The 18,498-nt window shown below is 45.2% G+C and overlaps 1 protein-coding gene across 1 annotated transcript in view; it reads right to left on the reverse strand.

Annotated features, from left to right (window-relative positions):
* The window catches only part of LOC128298383 (uncharacterized), an 83,864-nt gene extending 70,071 nt beyond the window's left edge, over positions 1–13,793 (reverse strand). The window contains exon 1 of the mRNA XM_053034135.1: positions 13,776–13,793. The gene's annotated coding sequence lies outside the window, so the exon portion shown is untranslated. The remainder of the gene's footprint in view (positions 1–13,775) is intronic.
* Between the last annotated feature and the right edge of the window lie 4,705 nt (positions 13,794–18,498).

Below are 18,498 nucleotides of genomic sequence, written 5' to 3' on the forward strand. Positions count from 1 at the left end.
AGCAGACACAGCATTTAACAAATATTTGCTATCATCCCAACGGCCCAACGACCGTAAACAACCTTCCCGTCACAAGCAGCGGCAATGGCTGGCGCATTGCATCGATACAAACTTAACCGGAAACGGTTCTACCGATTACACCACGATGTGTACATTGTTAGGCGATCGAAGATGGGCAAATAACAAAAAAAAGCGGTTCCTGCCTGTCCGCAATTGCAATCGCCCCTTTTTTTTACAACCAAGCAACGATGGCAACAATGTTGTCGTTAAGCTGAGCAATTTCCACCCTCGTTGAGCTTTTAGATTTCCCAGATGGCCAGAGTCAAAGCGGTGCAATGGCTTATACGAGTGGAATGGTTTACGGAGCACAGGAATATATACGCTCGGAATTACTTATAAATTGTTTCATTGGTGATATAATGTTGTCCAACCAGTAAGTTTCCAGCCATTATTGTGAAAAAAATTGTTCTTTTTTGTTCCCATATCATAGCTGTCTTCGAAGGATTATTCATCATAAACTACAAGATGGATCCGGTTGTAACCTGTGGCAGTTTAATCGAGTTCAGTCTGAAAGGCGGACAAGATAGAATTTTGAATCCTTTTTTAAAACAATTCTGTTCGTAATCTACGACTCCATTCACCACATGAAGAACATCACGTTCCGAGAGTTCAGCTTGCTCACTGAGCTTGGCATATGTAGAGAAATTATATTCCTGTAATAAACTAAAGGAATGTTCGCTCAAATAAAAAATAGAAATAATCATTCTAAGTCTCCAAGATTTTGTGACTGAATTCTTAATATTGGGACTAAGAGAGCTGTGGTTTGAATTAATCGAAAATCGTGTAATTTCACCCACAGTCCCATTACTACATTTCAACAGCAATTTCACCGCTGCTATTAAGCTCCAACACTGGAAGCCCTCTTCGAGTGGGGGACAGTTTGGTGTACTTAAGCCTTTCCGTTATCGATCGCTGTCGATATCGAGACCATACCGATACATCACTGACGAGTTTGTGGTACGTATTACCATTCCTTGCGTCACATTTCATCCCCCATTGCCCCACTGCTCTAGCACGATAATGCTGCATGTGGTCGCTGTTATCGTCGTCGTCATTTGCGTCGCGTGTAGCACATCCGATTAAAGGATTTTGGCCACCATCGAATGCAGTGCAGTGCTCGCGACAATGTGCATGATGGATGGAGGGATGGAGGACACTAAATCTCCTCGCTTTTCGATTTGCTTTCAATGAACTGGCAACAGTTCGGCAGAGGCACTTTAATTACCAACCAACCGATTAGAATGGAAAGAGTGCGTCTATTCGCACACGACCTTAAAGCGCACCTAGTCGTGTGATTGTTTCCGCTTAGTTTTAAAAGTCGCGATTTGATACATGACCGATGGCCGATGTGTAACGGCGAAAGGCAGTGGTTCCTACACTAATCCATGGAAACCGTTTGATTGAAGGGTGCAAATAAGCTGATATTTATTGCCGGCCACTCCATTCGAGCCCTGTGTGGATTAAAGGATAAGCGCTGGATTTGAAATGTAGAGGCAGCATAGTCCGTTAGAAGGCATTTTGAATTGCACGGTATTAGAATTGACTTTAAGGGTGGTCACTCCCGACTTAACCGCGGCTAGACTTTTTTTATTGAAGATCCTATTGTTTCTGTATAGATTTGGCACATATTAAAACGTTGTTTGTTTAGTTATCTGGCGATACAATCGTTTTAAGGCTTTACACTCCTGTATGAATCCTCTGAGACGTTTGGGGTCATGTATCATCAATCTGTTATTTAAGTTATTCGGGAAACAATTATTACTCCACCACGCCAGCTCTCCATAAAATCGATTTAACCTTGAAGAAGCTTGAGGATGGAGAAAAGATTCCTCAGTTACTTCTAAATGTTCCAGTTGAAATTGAAATGAGTTTAGAAATGGCTCCATCAATACCTCTTGAATTAAACAATTCCGACGGAACTTCTCCCTTTATCAATAAATAAATGGACCGAAAAATAAATAAATTGAAAATTCATTTAAAATTAATTGCAAATGAAGCTTTTTTTAATAATACGTTTCTATCGAAGGGAAACAAACATGATGAAGCATTGCTTTAATATTGAATATTGAATTTCCTCTTGGAAACTGACCACGGTATGTAAAAATGCATATAAAACATTTACAGCAGCCACACGCGTTCATTCGTGCTATATTCCGGTACCTTCCCGCTCGCACAAAACGATTCCCCGTGTTTATTGAATAGTTTATGTCTTTCATAATTTTCTTTATTATAGCAAGCGATAGCCAAACCAGACATCACAATAAAAGAACAAAAGCATTCTCGGAAATGGATTTGGCATGCTGCCATACACTCACACAAACGCACACTCGTTCGCTTGCTCGCCTCGTTTGCCTCGGGGGTTGTCTCGGGGTGATGATTTTACCATTGCTGTCAAAACCATTAAAAGCACCATAATGTTGTGGATAAAATCATCGTTTCGTGGCCACGTTATACACGTTCGTACAGCAACACGCCGCAGCAACATGGCCGGTAAGATTTCGTGCAGAAAATGCGGTGCAAAAAAAACATGGCGAAAAACCCCTGCATCTTCTATTGCTTTTCCCCCTTGGGGGGGTTAGCAAGAATTCCCGTCTATTTCGGTCAGTTTGAATCGTTTGTTGGTCAGTGCGCTGTAAAAGCATTGTTCTAGGGCGTGGGGAGGTGAGGAAAGTGTCCTTCCTTCTTAAGGGGGCCCATGTGTAGCGTACCATCTTTCAATACCATTTTTCGCATTTTGGATTATTTTAGTCATCGGGACAGCAGTGCCGCTCCAAATGAACCTTACCGCCCGTGTTTTTTTCTCCTATTGTTCATTGTACAGACAGCCCTCCCCAAAAAACCTGACGGCATTCGGTCGGTCTGCTCGTGAATATCATTTCATACTCATTTTCTTTTGCTCCGTTGTCTGTTTCTTCCGTTTGGCCGGCACCAAATGGTTCCGTACATCATGGAATGCGACAAGGCCCAAGCGAAAGACGCTATGTTGTCCTCCAGCGCCATTTGTGAACCGCATCAGACATTTTGCTCACGTTTGGTAATATATCAGAAATTTATCATCTCCATACCACACTCACGAGGTGGTCCTCGAAAGCAAATCCTCCGGCATATTGAAAGGACGCCCGTGGGGGGGCAGTCCCCGGAACAATCGGCAAACGCAGCAACGAGGCCGAATTTTCCGTACACTGATATTTCTCCTCTTTCATGACTAGCGCAGGATTTAGCTAGCGGACAGGTCGCCAGAACTGGAGTGTAACATTTGGAGAAAAAATAGATATAAAACAGGAAACACATAACGCGTTTTCGTTATCTTTGACCCAGCCGCGAAGCTTTTCCTTTCACGCAGCGCTTTTGCTATCGTTTTCTTTGTCCATTTCGATTTTTCTTGCTTTATCGCTCTTCTGTATCCTCTGTCTCCCTTCCGCGCACGCAGTCATTCGATGGTCGCCCACCCCTTCGCCCATTACACAATTGTAGGACAACCACATTAGACCATCCGGCTATCTAGCACCATAAGGTAGCGTTTCGGTCGTAGATATGATTTGCTTCGCTACTCTGCCCACCATTTTCCGGGCGTTCGGTTGACTAAATATAGCATCTAGCATCGAACTTCATGTTTGGGTTTCGACCCGAAAATCTTGCAGGTCGGCATCGAACGGATTGAAAATCGATGTCGCGGCTGACTTCAGGGAAAGGGGGGGGGCAATTTTTCCTCGCATCCTACACGATGTCTTGCGGTATCTTCACTGTCGCGGAACGGTGGCGAAGGTGAAGCATAAAGAAGCAAAATAAATGTAGCGGTGATACAATATATCTTCCACACCCGCGTCGAACACGGCCAGCTAGAAAGCAGGAGCCAGCGTGCCAGCCCTTTTTCGGTTAAATGTTTGCAAACAGTGCAAAAAGGAAGCACCAAAAAGAACAAACTAAAGGCAGAAAATGATTCAGGAAAACCAGTCAGGGAAAATAGAGAAAAATGGAACGAAGCAACAAAAAGAAAACGCTTTTCCTTGGTGCTTTTGTTTCCGGCTACACCTTTGGCGGGCAGGTTTTGCCGAAAATCCGACGAAATCCTACCATTCCGTTCAACCCTGGAAGGACGTTGTAGAAGTTCAGTTTCATTTCATGCGGCACGAAAGCGTTGTGGCGGAAGCGCTTTGCTTCCATTTTGCCAAACCGGTCGTCGAAAATGGACGTACCTTTGCCCGATTTCAGACGGGAATTTATAGTTGCACGAATTAACGGCAAACGGCCCTGGCACTTGAGTCGATGAAGACGATGTGCTGGGATATATGCTGGGAGATTTCTTGTATGTGTTTATGTTTTCGCTTATTTATTCCACACCCAAAGCCACCGTGTGCATTAGTTTTTCCTTTAAAAATCCCCTACGGCTTAGTGGCGGACTGCTATGTAAATCGTTTTGCTGTCCAACTTTTTGAAAAATGAACAGCATACCGGAGATACAATTCCCCGTACCCCGTGTGCACCGGCCACCCACCCCAGGGGTGGGGTTTGTTACGCAAATATTTCATCTCCCTTGGAGCTGAGAAGCCGCACGGACGGTGCAGTCGGAAGCGATGCGTGAATAGGAAAGTGATCAGCATAGAGAGTTTGCCAGCATGCTGTGTTCAACGCCGGCCCAGCCTCGGTGCCTTGAGGCGTTTTAATCTTTGCACTTTGAGCTTCGGCGAATGTGGGGCAGCGCACGAAGCATGGAGCGGACAGAGGGCATGAAGATGCCAGAATGAAAAGAAGCATAATCATCGTTGGACCGGTGCCTAAAGCAGCAGCGCGTCAACTGGAAACTCAAATCGATGATCGATGAGATGCATTTTCGGGGTGTGTGTAATGATGCTTTGTGCAAACGGGTGAAGAAGAAGCACTTTGAATGAAAGGGAAACATAATTTCCACATTGGAAACCTCAATTTGGACTATCGATATTTTAATCAGAGCTATTGTACCAATTGCGAGAAGGATCGCGTTTGAAGGGCAATAGGTAATAGCTGTTATTTTTTATCTAAATATATTTGTACAAACAAGTTAGAATTGATATTGTGTAGATTGTTTAATTTTCGAGAAAGATTATAGAAATTTAGTACAATTTAGACCATTTAAGTACTTATTTCAAAATGTAGTATTTTAGTACATTCAATTTTTGCTTTCAAAGTTCAGGAATTACCAGAATTTATGCACTTTAATAATTAATGAAGTAATCATTTCATTTACCAACATTATAACACACAATTTCTTAGTACTTCACTTACTCACTCTATTTTTCTCTTTCTCTTTTTCTTTCTCTAGCCCATAAAACTAGCAATTGAGCAATGTTCTGCTACTCCATTGCCACAGACTGGTGCGATTTTTATCACATCGGTTTGCTGCATATTAAATACTGATTTTAATAAATCATCAGCATATTAACGTTGGGCCGTGTTAGTGTTTGCTGAGTTCATTTGTGTTTTTTTGCCTTTCCTTCTCGTTTTTTTTTGTTGTTGTTTGTTTTATACACCGCTCCTGCTTTCCATAGTTAATTTTCGTCCCAATTTATTCACTTGCGAGAGAAAAGCTGGCCACCAGGGGCCTTCTTTCGCTCCCTGTTCCTCTCTTTGGTTTTAATCGATACGCTAAATTGAGGTTAATTATTTATACATGAATAATAGCGCAGATTGCAAGTGCTGTGCGAAAACAAGAAGAAAACGGATGGGAGGGGGAGAAAAAAACCTCCCAACATCAACGATATTAAATATTGCCAATATGATATGGGCAAGTGCAAAAAAAGGGCAGGATAATGGTGCGGTTCGCAGGACGCAGGGAACAAAAGGACAAAAAAAACTGAAAGAGAGAAAAAATCATAACAACGGACTAGGGTCGAGTTTAATTAAAATTTTAATCAACGCAAACAGCTCGAAGGAACCGCGAAACAATTTGCCAGCATAAATCCTCTTATGCGCGCACGTCGTCTACATCTACCGTCATGGTTATCCGCGTATTTGCTTACACACTAAAACTACAAGCTTATCAACTATATTTTTATATATTCAAAACGGGGTTCTTCCATTTTGAAATCAAACAATACGCCTGACATCATAATATGCGCAGTATTCCTATGGGGACTTTTTTTTATCGTAACGAACGATGCGACGCGTGTAATTAGAGCGTAAACTTCAACCAGTTCACCCAACAAACAAGCGCCACTACACTAAGTTGGCCTAGTTTGGTGCAGAACAAAACCAACGCTCGACGCTGGAAATAAAGCGAAATAATTCTAGGTTGGTAAAAATAAAAATATTACCAGCCAATTCCGTGCCCTAGTCCTAGTGTGGTGGTGGGCTTCGTTTGCCGATTTTTCCAGCCGAACGACCGAACCGATCCGGTGCGGCACAGAGCGAAAACAAAGCAAAAGAAAAAAAAAGGTTGGGCTTCTTGTGCTTCTCCCCCACATGGCGGCATTATGGGGCTCAATCGTCACCGGAGCGAATGAAATATTCATCGCACACACATCGATTTCAGTCATCCGGCCCAAACGGAACCGCTTCCGGAGTGGAAAAAGGATGGCGAGGATCAGGGGCCCACGGGGGAGGGGGGGTTTAGGGAAGAAGCCACGAAGACGGGATGGGAACGGTAGTACGGTCGAACGGCAGGATTCGCTTTCCTTTGAAGCTGACAGGCGATGTAAAAATTGCTCCACAAGCCAGGCGCACACATGGAATGTAGAAGTGCTTGCAGGAGCTTAGGATTGAAGATTATTATTCGCTCTGATCCCTCTCGGTGTCCCGAGGCCCACAGTCGGGGGTGACTAGTGACTGCATTCGCACAGTGACAGGGATTCTTGAGGACAAAAAAAGGACATACTGAACAGCATGTCACATCGAGGATTTGCACTAAATCTTTGTGCGATTGATAGCATGGGGTGGAATATTCTTTTCTGCCATTTAATTAATTCACGCAAAACCTAATGAAATGGAATCAAAACAGTCAGCTATGGCAGAAAAAGAAGCGGAAAATTGTACGCGTAGCAGGTAAATATTCTGCAGCGAGTTTTGATGACGTCAAAAGGAGCTCCTTGTGTCATCCGAAACGCCCGGGTGACAGATTAGGGAGCAAGGAGCGCTAAACCCGTACCTTCGATTTGGACGCAACGCAAACACAGAACACGCATTGCGGTAAGCATCAATTAACACCCTTTTGTGAAGGTACCGTCCCCATTGTGTTAGAAAAGGGGACGTTTTCGCTTTTTATTCTGCACTTCGGCCCGCAAGTTCTTCCCCCATTTTGTCCCCACCGGTAGCCCATTGATATTATGGATAGACACATAGAGAACATAAATAAACACAGGGGATACACACCGTTGGGTGGTGGTGGTGAGCGTAGAAAGCTACAAGAGAACGTGCTCCAAACCCGGTCCGAAGGAAACCAAAGCAGTGGCTCCACGGTGTTTGCGTTCACGGTGTCGGCTTATTACGGTTCTTTGCATCCTGCCCAGCGAGCAGAAAAGATTTCACCTTTCCGTAGACAAGTGTGGACGATTGTTTCTGCGAATGTTGCATAATGGTGGACCTGGTGGAGACGGTACGGATAGTTTGTTCGTTCCACGCTGAAAAAAAGCTTCATTTAATTGAAGGATTTTGTTGGTTTGTCTAATTGCCTCGAAGCGATTCATGTCAAGCAGCTCTCAGTTGGTCGTTTGTCTAGATTTTTAACAAATCGGCACGTTCTCTTGGTTGCCTGCTATCAGAACACAATTAATTAGACCACATTGTACTTGAATGTGGTCTAAATTGGAGCTTTTTGGGGCTCTCGCTTCAGCTACGCCCTATTCCAACGAAGAATCTAATTACGCAAAAGTTAAACAACGACGGCAATGTAGCATCATTTAACAGATTACAACTAGCTTCAAACTGGACAGCCGATCGTCGAGAGCATTGCAGGGTCCACGGTTTTTATCGAATCCATTTACTATCTCTTAACAGTAGCGAAATAGCTGGCGTGGCTTGTTTTAACGAGATGGCAACCATTCCACTATCACACATCGTTTTGACAGCAATAACCGTGCCGAAGCACATGACACCGAAACCGGACAGCAATACACAATCCACCCAGACACACTCATTTCTTCTCGACCGATGCTTCGGATGGCGTGGAAATGGGCGTTGCACTTCGCTAAATGTAATCAAGCGTTAAATTCCACCATTCTAGCAGCATCGCCTACCGATACCACCCAACACACACACACACGTGTCCGCGTGTCGGGCAACCCGCACGGCACGAAAGCAGTGTAGAGATGCGATCATTTTGGGCTTAGCGCAGCAGTTTCGAGTTGGTTGAATTTATTGGTGTATGCTTCTTTCCCGGCCATCCCTGATGCCGATGGTGGCTATTGCTACTGTAGCAGCTTTTCAACTGACACGATGTTCCCGGAGTCGTACAACTCGGGGCGGGACAGCAGGAGAAGAAATTAAGGGATGAGTTTTAGGTCGCACCACTCGGCCACCGGGTATCCCCAGCTGCAGTGCGGAAATGGAATAGTGGTTAACAGCAGATTTAATTGCACCACTGAAACGGCCATCCGAAGCGAACGGGGAGTGCTCGGCCGTGGCCTGTTGAGCTGATGCAAATTCGGATGAAAAGAGGGGCATTTTGGGGGATATGGTTTCACCATACGAAAGCAACTCGTACAATACGGGCAATTTCCGTCCATTCTTTAAGTGCCCCGTGCTTGTCGGTAGCTCTTTGCGTTGTCTAGCTCAACCGTTTAAGGTAATTACTGCTATTAGCAGTATGCTGTGTTTGCAATGGTGCGAGTGTCTTTCTCTTTAAATTTAAAGGTTTTCTGTATTGGCACAACAACCTCAAGAGATTTAGGTGTGCCATTTCTGTCTTTCTTTGACTCTATTTACCCGTAGCTCCTGCTGGATAGGCAGATTGGTCCAGATGGGATTACAGACCGGTCGTGTCATGTGAAGACCAGTGCTACGACCGAATACACCTCCATACGGTCCCAAAAACTGATGTCTTGCTTTTGAAACTTTCAACTCACCCTCATAAACTAAGAAATCAACGAGATATTCAAATATAAAATGAATTTCTACCTAGAAATATTCCAAAGTACTACGAATTGCTGTTAGTTGAGAACTATTCAAGAATCCTAAAAGCGTGTACAATTCCAATTAAAAATAGTTTAACCAATTTGAAAATAAAGTTATATTTGCTTGTCCATAAATATTAAATCAAATTTAACAATGTTAGGCTAAGAGGGGCAAAATGGTTCTTTAAATAGGTTTATACTAATTCGTGTAATATTTATACGTTACTTTGAATAGTATTGGAGTTGGAGAGTCACCTTCAGAAATAGCTTGATGAGATAGCTAGATAAGCAAATCACAGGTCCGTTAAACCGTCAATAATCCTTGCGACCACTTGAGCGACACCGATTCCGCAAAACTTTCGCTCGGAATGCAACACATTGCCACCATGCTCATAATCCTAGTCCACGGGCAAACTACATTGCGTTCCATTAGTTTGCGGCCGGAAACACGGGTATGACATATTTACATGACCCCGCTTCCCTCTTCCCCACGACCACCCAAGCGCCACCGAATAGCGCTATAAACTCGCACCAAGTAATGTGCTAGCACTTGGCCCAAGCCTCCCTACCGGGCTGTACGTGGATTTGCGCTATTTTAGCACACGGCAGACCGCACCGTGAACCCGTGGTAAGTTCATAAAACTTAGCCCAGGGCCATGGAACCAGTTGCTTGCAGCAAACCGACACATTGCTGAACGAACGGGTAAATCTAAAGTAATGTTTTGCAAACCGTATTATGTGCTGTACATTACTGTTACACCCATTATGATGCTAGAGCTTACGGATACCCTCCGGGCCATTATGGTGGTCGTGATGAAATTCCCCGTGCACCAAACGGAAGTAATTTCCTTCGCTTTCTCCGGTCCCTTTTCTTTACGGTCCTCCCGTACATTATTATGGGCGGTGGAGTGCCAAAAGTTAACCGCAAGCAGCCAAAAACTAAGTAGACACCGTAATACGCAAAAAAAAAACGGGCAAACCCCCGGCACGGCAAGAAAACTGCCAACCAGCTTTTGTCCGCTGGTCCCCGAGAAGAACTGGGCCCATTCCAGTAACCGGTAGATCAGGGGCGCATTGAGTACACTCAGGGGTGAGCGGTACTAAAAAGAGGGGAAAATAAAAACCGATGAAAGAAAAGCAGGTTTTTCTAATAATGTTTGTTTACTTTGTTTCGTTTCGATTTCCAGTCGCCCCAGTGGTTGGGAAGGAAATAAACGGGAAATGCTTGAGGGAGTGCCTCAAGCGCCATCCATGGGGGGTGTTCTCCACTCTTGTAAAACCACAAAACCGCACCGAGTTGCGAGAGGGAGTGAGGGGATAGGGGCGTACGGCCGGACGTTGTGTGTGGAGTGTTCAGACGTGTACGAAATGTCGAAATGTTTCCAACCGCGACCCAACTCACCTGAACCAACGTTTCTCGTAGTAGTATACTTCTATTGTCTAATGACAGCACACCGCCGGAACTTGTTCGCGGAAGGAACGCGAAGGAGGGAGAGCCTTCGGCAGGCTCTCAATTTTCCTTTCTCGCTCTCCTTTTGTTTCGAGCATTTGAGTGTGCTCTCTCACTTGTGCGGCCCGTTCCAAAAATGCTGCTCAGGGAAAACCGTGCGCCCTACACGCTCGGTATCGTTCCATTTCCACGCACACATCGATACATTCGCTTTTTCACACAATTTTTCCACGGCACTCGGGGTTCGCTTGACTGTCGCTGTTGAGCAGAACTACTGTACTACTGCGTTAAGTAGCGTTCTGTCAGATCACTGACAGCAGTACACACTGTACACCACGCACACACGCACTATCCGTCAAGCTTCCGCTCTCAACCACATCCACAACTCAACTTTCAGCATGCGTGTATGGGTGTGCGTTTGGAGTCGCGCAAGGGAAATAAGTTCTGCCGCTGCTGCCGTTCGGCTGCGACGTTTCATGGCACCGTGCTGGTATGTGTGTGCTGGACAGTTTTTATTGTTGTTCGTAGGCTTGGGCAACACTCCACAAACTCGCTAGGTCTCACTCTCGCCACCGAACGCGGCCAAAGTTCGTACACACTCTCAAGAAAGCTCTCACGTGAGCACAGTGTTCGGGAAAGGTAAGTTTGGCCGTGTTACCCTGACCATCCGTCGCCTTCCGGGCGCTTTTGCCGCGCCGCTCTGCTCTGTCCCAGCAAACGGAAACGTGACGTAGAGAAAATTCAAGATGGCGCACGTTCTACGAGGGTCACCTGTGTGTGCGTTCGAATTTTCCTGCCATTTCTTATCATTTTCGGTCCGAGTTTGTGCTGCGTGAAGAATCCTGAATACTGGGACGACATGGCAGCGCTATTTTAGCTTGCCTCACGCAGCATCTTCAGGCGTTCAAGTTTGATGGGCTTTGAAGCTATCCTCACAAAAAACGTATTTCACAGGGTTTGGTGTGATTCAATTCGGGGTTTATATACCCTCATACACTCATTTTTCTGTTGGTACACCCACTATACACACTGCCGTAGTCAGAACTGAACGGAACTAATCACAACCAGGCTGGCAATGTATCCGGGCACAGGGAAAGCAACGCTGCTAACATGTAGCTGATGTTTTAGCACAATTCTAGGTTCGATTATTCCCTATTTCCTTTCAACCACAACTTTTGTACACTGGACTAAGCATATGCAGTGCAGCTAGAAAATCCGCCTTCCACAGCATACGGGTTCACTGGCTGACGGCTGCTGCCAACCGTACGGTGAAACCATTTAGTTATCGCTAGAGGGCTTTCTCTCGCGCGTTACGGAAGGTCAAATCTATACTGGTATCGTAAACCTCCAGTAAGAGAGACAGTAGCCATTCTCCGTTCAGTATCACGGCACGGTACGTGGGTTTTTTTTCTTCCTTTCGTACAAATCGCACGTACACTCACGTACTGGATTCAGTGCACCGTGGATGGGATTCAACGGCACGAATAGCTAAACGCACACAGCCGTAAAAACCTCGCACGACCAATTAATGTGGTGCGAAAGAGAAGCAACAGTAGAAGAGAGAGAGAGAGAGAGAGAGAAGGAGAGAAGCGAAAGAGAGAGCAATAGTAAAGAGTGTACAAGAATAAGACCCTCTATTGTACCATTGAGTGCGTTGTGAGTGCTCACGATAGAAAAGAAAGCTTACGCTGTGAGTTCCCACTAGCTTCCCACTCACGCGATGGAGACGCACGGTGGAAATGAGTGCCTGCATTGCATTGCGTGCTGTCTCCCGACTCCCGACTGCGGCAACGAGCTTTTCATTCAACATTTCAACGGTGTACCGAAACACCAGAACAGCGCTAGCACGGCAACACTGCTGAGTGCACGAAAGCTTCCGTGCGGTTTGCCCGTACACGTTTTGGGGCGCCGGCGACGGGTGCCTGTCCTGCTGTAGGGTCGTCCAGTGTCAAGTGTGTCAATCGCCAAATGGTTCACCGCACTCACACACACACACATACACACGAGTACGAACAACGAATCTCTGTGGGTGTGGGAGTATGATTTGAGAGCAGTATTAATTGATTTTTGCGTTCACCAGCATTTGGCATTCGCGGTCGTTTTTAATGCGCGTGGGGTTTTGTGCTAACCGTTTGTGTAAGGCCACGCAACGTTTACTGTTAACTCTGATAATATTGAGCGAAAGAAAAAGATCTAAACTATCGTTAATATTGAAATGGTACAGCACATTTATTATCCGTTTGCTATAAGATACTGGGCGCCTCCATGGTAAAATGCAACCATCAATAAATGTCACACTAGCACGCTATCAATGCTGCTGGACATCAGTACGGTCAAAAGACATGAGAAAAACATTTTAAACTTCCACCACCAACATTCCACTCTTTAACGCAATGCAACGAAAATGGCCATACCCACGTGATGTTTCGTGTTTTTGTTTGTCCAACGGACAGACTTCGCCAGACTCTGCGTCATGTTTAATGCAACCGATTAATGGAAATTACGTGCTCACTCATTCAAATGATTTATGTGAAAAAGTGCTCCCTGCATCATCACCAACAGGCTCTACCGCACCGAACAAATAGTCGCCATCAACGACCTTTGTTTATCTTTGCGCCCTTTCTCATACTCCGTTTACGTTAAATGACAGTGTCTCGAAATGGCTAATGCTTTATTCGGTGGTTTATCGACAAAACGGGGCACAGTGGTCTTGTTTAAAACCATATTTAAACCTTCTCCTCCGCCACTGCCACACTTTGCAGCTACCGAACCGGCAAACATCACTGCGTATCATCGCATCTGTCCACCAGTTTACACGTTTAATTGCAACCCATAGAGAGTTTCGCATAAATTTCCCCGACACATAAATAACACGTCTACTAGTCACGACACGGGCCGGGGACGCGCGCGAACTGCGACAAAAAAGAAGTCTGACAGTTTGGACGATAGTGTGAAAATTAATGGTGCTTCACTGTTGCTGCTGCAGTTGCTGCAAGCTGCCGTTTCGGGGAACACTCGTGTCCCAAATGTAACGTATTGGGAAGAGATAGTTTTGGCGAGGCGAGTGCATAACATAAGCGTTCCGAAGCACCGGAACTAACCGTGCATTTCCACGGGACACAAACATTTTATTGCTTGCCAGACAGTTGCCACAGTTTTCCTTCCATTCCCACACAACTTACCTGAAAAATTTACACTGCTCTCCCTCCCGAATAGTCTCCGAATAGTGGCAAATGTATCTTGTGGCCGTGTTCTAGTGCAGCACCATTGCTGGACCAGCTTCTCTACAGCCGTGCTGGTCTCTGTTTAGTTGACCACGTCCCTCTCTAAGCAGGACGCAAAGTGGGACGAATCCGCCGTTTCACGCTGACCGGGATCGACGCGTACAAATGAAACACTAACACACATATGCATGACACATTAACGCACACACACACACACGCACACACTCTCGCACAGACACCTTTTCTCTCACTCACTCACACAGAGCGGAGCGCACGTAGGTGAGTGGGAGACGACTGTTCGACGAAGGCTCCAAAATTACTCACTGCAAAAGGCACGAGCTGCAAACAAGTCGCATCTACTATCACTTTTCGGCTGGTCGCGACAATCGGAGATGAAAAGTTGCATGATGCAGGGGCAGAGTGTGGAGAAAACAACGAGAAAAAAAAATCGTTTGTTAAAAACGCATCACAAATGGGGGTTGATAAGTAAGGTTGATGTTGCATATCACTTCAACGTCAAGAGCTACCCTAATGGGTTTGCTTTTGATGTTACATCCAGCGATGGCTTCTGTCTCGCTTGCAGTTGTGCACTGTCACGATTATCGTTAGCAACTCCCGAAAACTACCCCCCACCAATCACAACTGCTCGCGAAAACTTCAATGCTACAATCCTCTCCCTAATGGCACTTAATGTTGTAGACGATCTTCGACACAGAATTCTTCACCTTTTCTTCTACCCAACCTATCGCCAGGCATGTGTCCAGAGTCTATGCGTTTTCTCCGCATGCACATTTAGTGCATAGTCCGAGATGGATATATTCACATTGTTCACTCGCACACACGGGCCGCATCGCATCGCATCGCTATCTGGCTGCGGTAGAGCAACGGTAGTTTCCACTGCAATAAAGCTCGCTGATGAATAATAAAAACTTTTCCAACATTTCTGATTGGCCAGCAGCGGATAAGAACCTTTGAGTTATAATGGTGCCAACGCGTTGCTCGGTATCCATCGTAACAGTTTACTAAAACCGTGGGCATGCGACACGTGCGAGTGGGTGCGAGAGCCTGAAGCAATTGTGATTAATCGCGGAAAAACCCCCAGAAAAATAAACTTTTTACGACCGTTTCGTTCAGACATGGAACTGGATTTGAACGAACAAAGAGTTGTCTAAAAGTACCAAGAGATTTCAGAGTAAATAGTTTGTTTGCAATAGTGGAAGTTTTTATGAGTAAAAAAGATTATCCAGTCTCTAAATGAATCAAAGTTGTCTATTGAAAACGAAAAAAAAAAACAATCACCGAAAATAAGTCCCAATTTTAACACTTTTGCAAGTTCCTTACAAACAATTGCATCCACTGAGTGAGAGAATAGAAGAAAAAAAAAACCTACGCTATTTCATCCACAAACTATTCAGTGCAGTTGAAATACCGCATCGGTTTGAAGTGATGGTGCAAACAACACCTTTCCCAAAGCAGCGAATAGCGCTGCCAGACGATGAGTAGGATGAAAAACTTTTAATTAACTTTTATTTCGGCCAGTTCTCGACGATTTGTTCCGGCAGGTTCGCGTTTGTTCTATTCATGGGGAATGGTTTTTTAATGTTAGGTTTGTTCTCTTTTCTTTCGCCCTCCCTTGCATGCTAGTGCACTGTCAGTTTTAGCAGCATGATTTATCATCCCCTTTGTACCGGGATTCGTTTAATTCTGGAATTTGGATGCACGCTCTTTTGCTCTTCATTGTTATATAGTTTACTGCTTATTTCTGGTGTATTTTAAGTCTTCCAATAATTTCCGGTAGAATTAGAACATTTTCACTTGGGCATTTGTTTCCCTTATATCGTGTTCATTTCTAACCACTAAAATAGTAATTGAAACACAACACACAATTCTATTTGAAGTTGAGATGCCTCCCAGCACTGTTGCTTTGTCACTGAGCTATTATTGTTGCAGGCTGCCGCAGCAACAACCAGCAATACATTGGTGCGCTACTGTCCCATTTTGGATGACACCAGGGATTTTTCGCACACACTCACACTCACGCACACCCGCTGCTTGCGTCTTTCCAAATGGACAATGCTGTTAACCACTTGCCAAGTGTATCAGCATTATCCCTGCTATCCTGGTATCTTCAATTTGTTCCATTCACACACACACACACGCACACACACCTACACCCTGGGGCGTTCTTGGAGACACGCAATCTTCACGCATCCGCACCGCACACACACACACGCATGCAGCGTGTCAGTAGAGCTTTGTCGGTCTGCCATCACTTGGGAAGACTTTTCCACCAGCGCGGGGCAACACGATGACCGTGCGGATGGAGGCTTTTCTCGCACACAAGCGTGTGGCGTTTGTTTTACGAATATCACTACCACTGGCATAAGGGGTTGGACATCGGTTGTACACGGTATCAGTTGTGAAGGGAAGAACATATTATTTTCCACAACGAAAAATGATATTTAATGGTGATTTTAATCAATAGCATCAATAACTGTTTTTTTTTATGTTTGATTTATACTGATGTTGTATTAAAAAGCATTGGACCTATTTCATAGAATGCCAGTGTATGTGTGTGTGTGAGAAGGAGAGAGAGTGTTTTCAATAGGAACTGATAAGGACAAAAAGCAGGGGCCACCATTCACCATTGTACGCGAAACTGATAAGCAAAAGTAGCTCCCTTCTATCTTGATATCTCCATTTCCACTGTTTTTTTTTTTTTGCTTGCTGTACTAAACGCAAACAAACACATGCCTATCTGGTAAGTTTTCCAGTACGACTAGCACATCCCCACTCACACACTGATGCACCCGCTCAGAACAATAGGGCAGTGCTTTTTCACGAATTTCTTTCTGCCGTTGCGTCAAATATCACTCGTTACAATTTCACTCCAAACAACCGTCACGCAGCTGGACGAACTACGCGAAACAATCCATGGAAGAGATTGCGGACGATGGTGATTTTCTCCGCATGTACTACGGCACGTTACAGGTCACCACAAAGGGAAGCGATTGATTGATTTAACAAACTTTGCCAAGTGCTCGCACACGATCTCTGTCCGTCTGGGTTGTGGAGTTTTCGTCGAGTGTCGAGGTCCCCTTTGTCCGGTTGCCTCTAGGCGCTATTCGATACTACACCACCCGAAACGGAATCTTGCTAACCGTGTGTGTGCGTTCCGGGGCACGTCCCCGCCCTGCTGCAGGATGTCGATGGAAGGGAAGCGACACCAGTTGGAGTTGGAATTTGGGTCACTTCTCTACGCACCACTGGCCACTGGAACTGTGCAACTCTTTCTGAAACCATGCTCACGGCTGTCAGTTTGGGTTCCTACGATTTGCCTGCCCGCTGTACTGGCCCGCTGCTTAGGTGTGTGCGTAATTTTCCACGCGAAGTTACTCCCGAGTGCTATCGATCCGAGCGCCTCCTAGCGTTGAGAGTCGGGCCATTTATGAGGACGCCCAGAGAAATGGGGGGGCCACCGACACGTCACGGTGTTATGCAACTGCAGACGGGAGCAGCAACCATTGAAAGACGCGAGCACTATGCTTCTTCCTTTCGCACGCACACACGTACGCGACGGTATGGTCCCGTTCCCGTTCAGGATGCTTGTATTTTGATTCAATATTGAACAAAAACTTGCATGCGTTTATTCTCGCCGCTGCCAGTGCTGATGCTGATGTTGCTGCTGCTGCTGCTGCTGCTGCTGAGAACGTGCTCTACGGCGTCGGCGCAGTAGGACACATTCAAATGGAGCTCTCATGAGTGTCGGGAAAATTCAAACCACCACTCACGACAGCTTCCGACGAGCTTTTGCAACAGGGTGATTATGGAGCGACCGTATTCGCTTTAATCGTTACGGTTTTACATTTCTTTTTGCTTCAACGATTCGGATATCAAACATGTTTTAAGCATTAGCCACTTTGTCTTCAGTTTTCATTGTTTTAGTATGATTGTTATAATTTTCCTTTATTTATCATTTTAACACGAGTTTTATGAGGCTTTTCCGAGCGTGCGAGAACAAAGAAAAGACCACGTGCATTAACTCCCAGATGTAGGTTTAACATGATCCCACCAGTTGATTTGCCACTTTGTACTGTAAATGTTAAAACATTATCAATTATGTATTTTAAAAAGCCGAAAAAGAAAATAACACCAACTTCATCCCCTTTTTTTTGCCACCCCGAATATGTGCTTTTATTTCTGAGCCTTTGACCAATGTTACGCAGAAGGTCAGCTGGTTGGTATTGTTGTTGTGGTTTTTTTTTCATCCTCTTTCCTTCGCGCAATGATTAGGCAAAATAAGACCACCTAGAGCAAAGGGAAACAACAGCAAAAAAAAAAACATTGCAGACAAAAATATTCCCATCCGCCCAACGGTTAAGCGGGTCGGGATTTAGTTTAGCAACAAATTGCCCCTTAACTGCACCCGTCCATTCCGGCCGATGGGGTGTATGCCATTTTGTTTTGTTTTTTTTTTTGCGTTTTGTGTGCCTCTTTTTAATCCGCAAACTTTTTCCAGCTCTCCCCATGCAGGGCAGAGTGGCAGAAATCGTTTAAGGGGCCAACGGATCGGTTGGCTGGGGAGGGAAGGGGGAGGAGAGGGAGGAGGGGGTTACAGGAAATTATGTCGGGAAAAGTGTGCAGAGACCGCTTTACGTTTTGGTTGAGGAATCGAGCCAGA

This window comes from Anopheles moucheti, chromosome 2 (assembly GCF_943734755.1).
Source record: "Anopheles moucheti chromosome 2, idAnoMoucSN_F20_07, whole genome shotgun sequence".
In the NCBI taxonomy this organism is placed as follows: domain Eukaryota; kingdom Metazoa; phylum Arthropoda; class Insecta; order Diptera; family Culicidae; genus Anopheles; species Anopheles moucheti.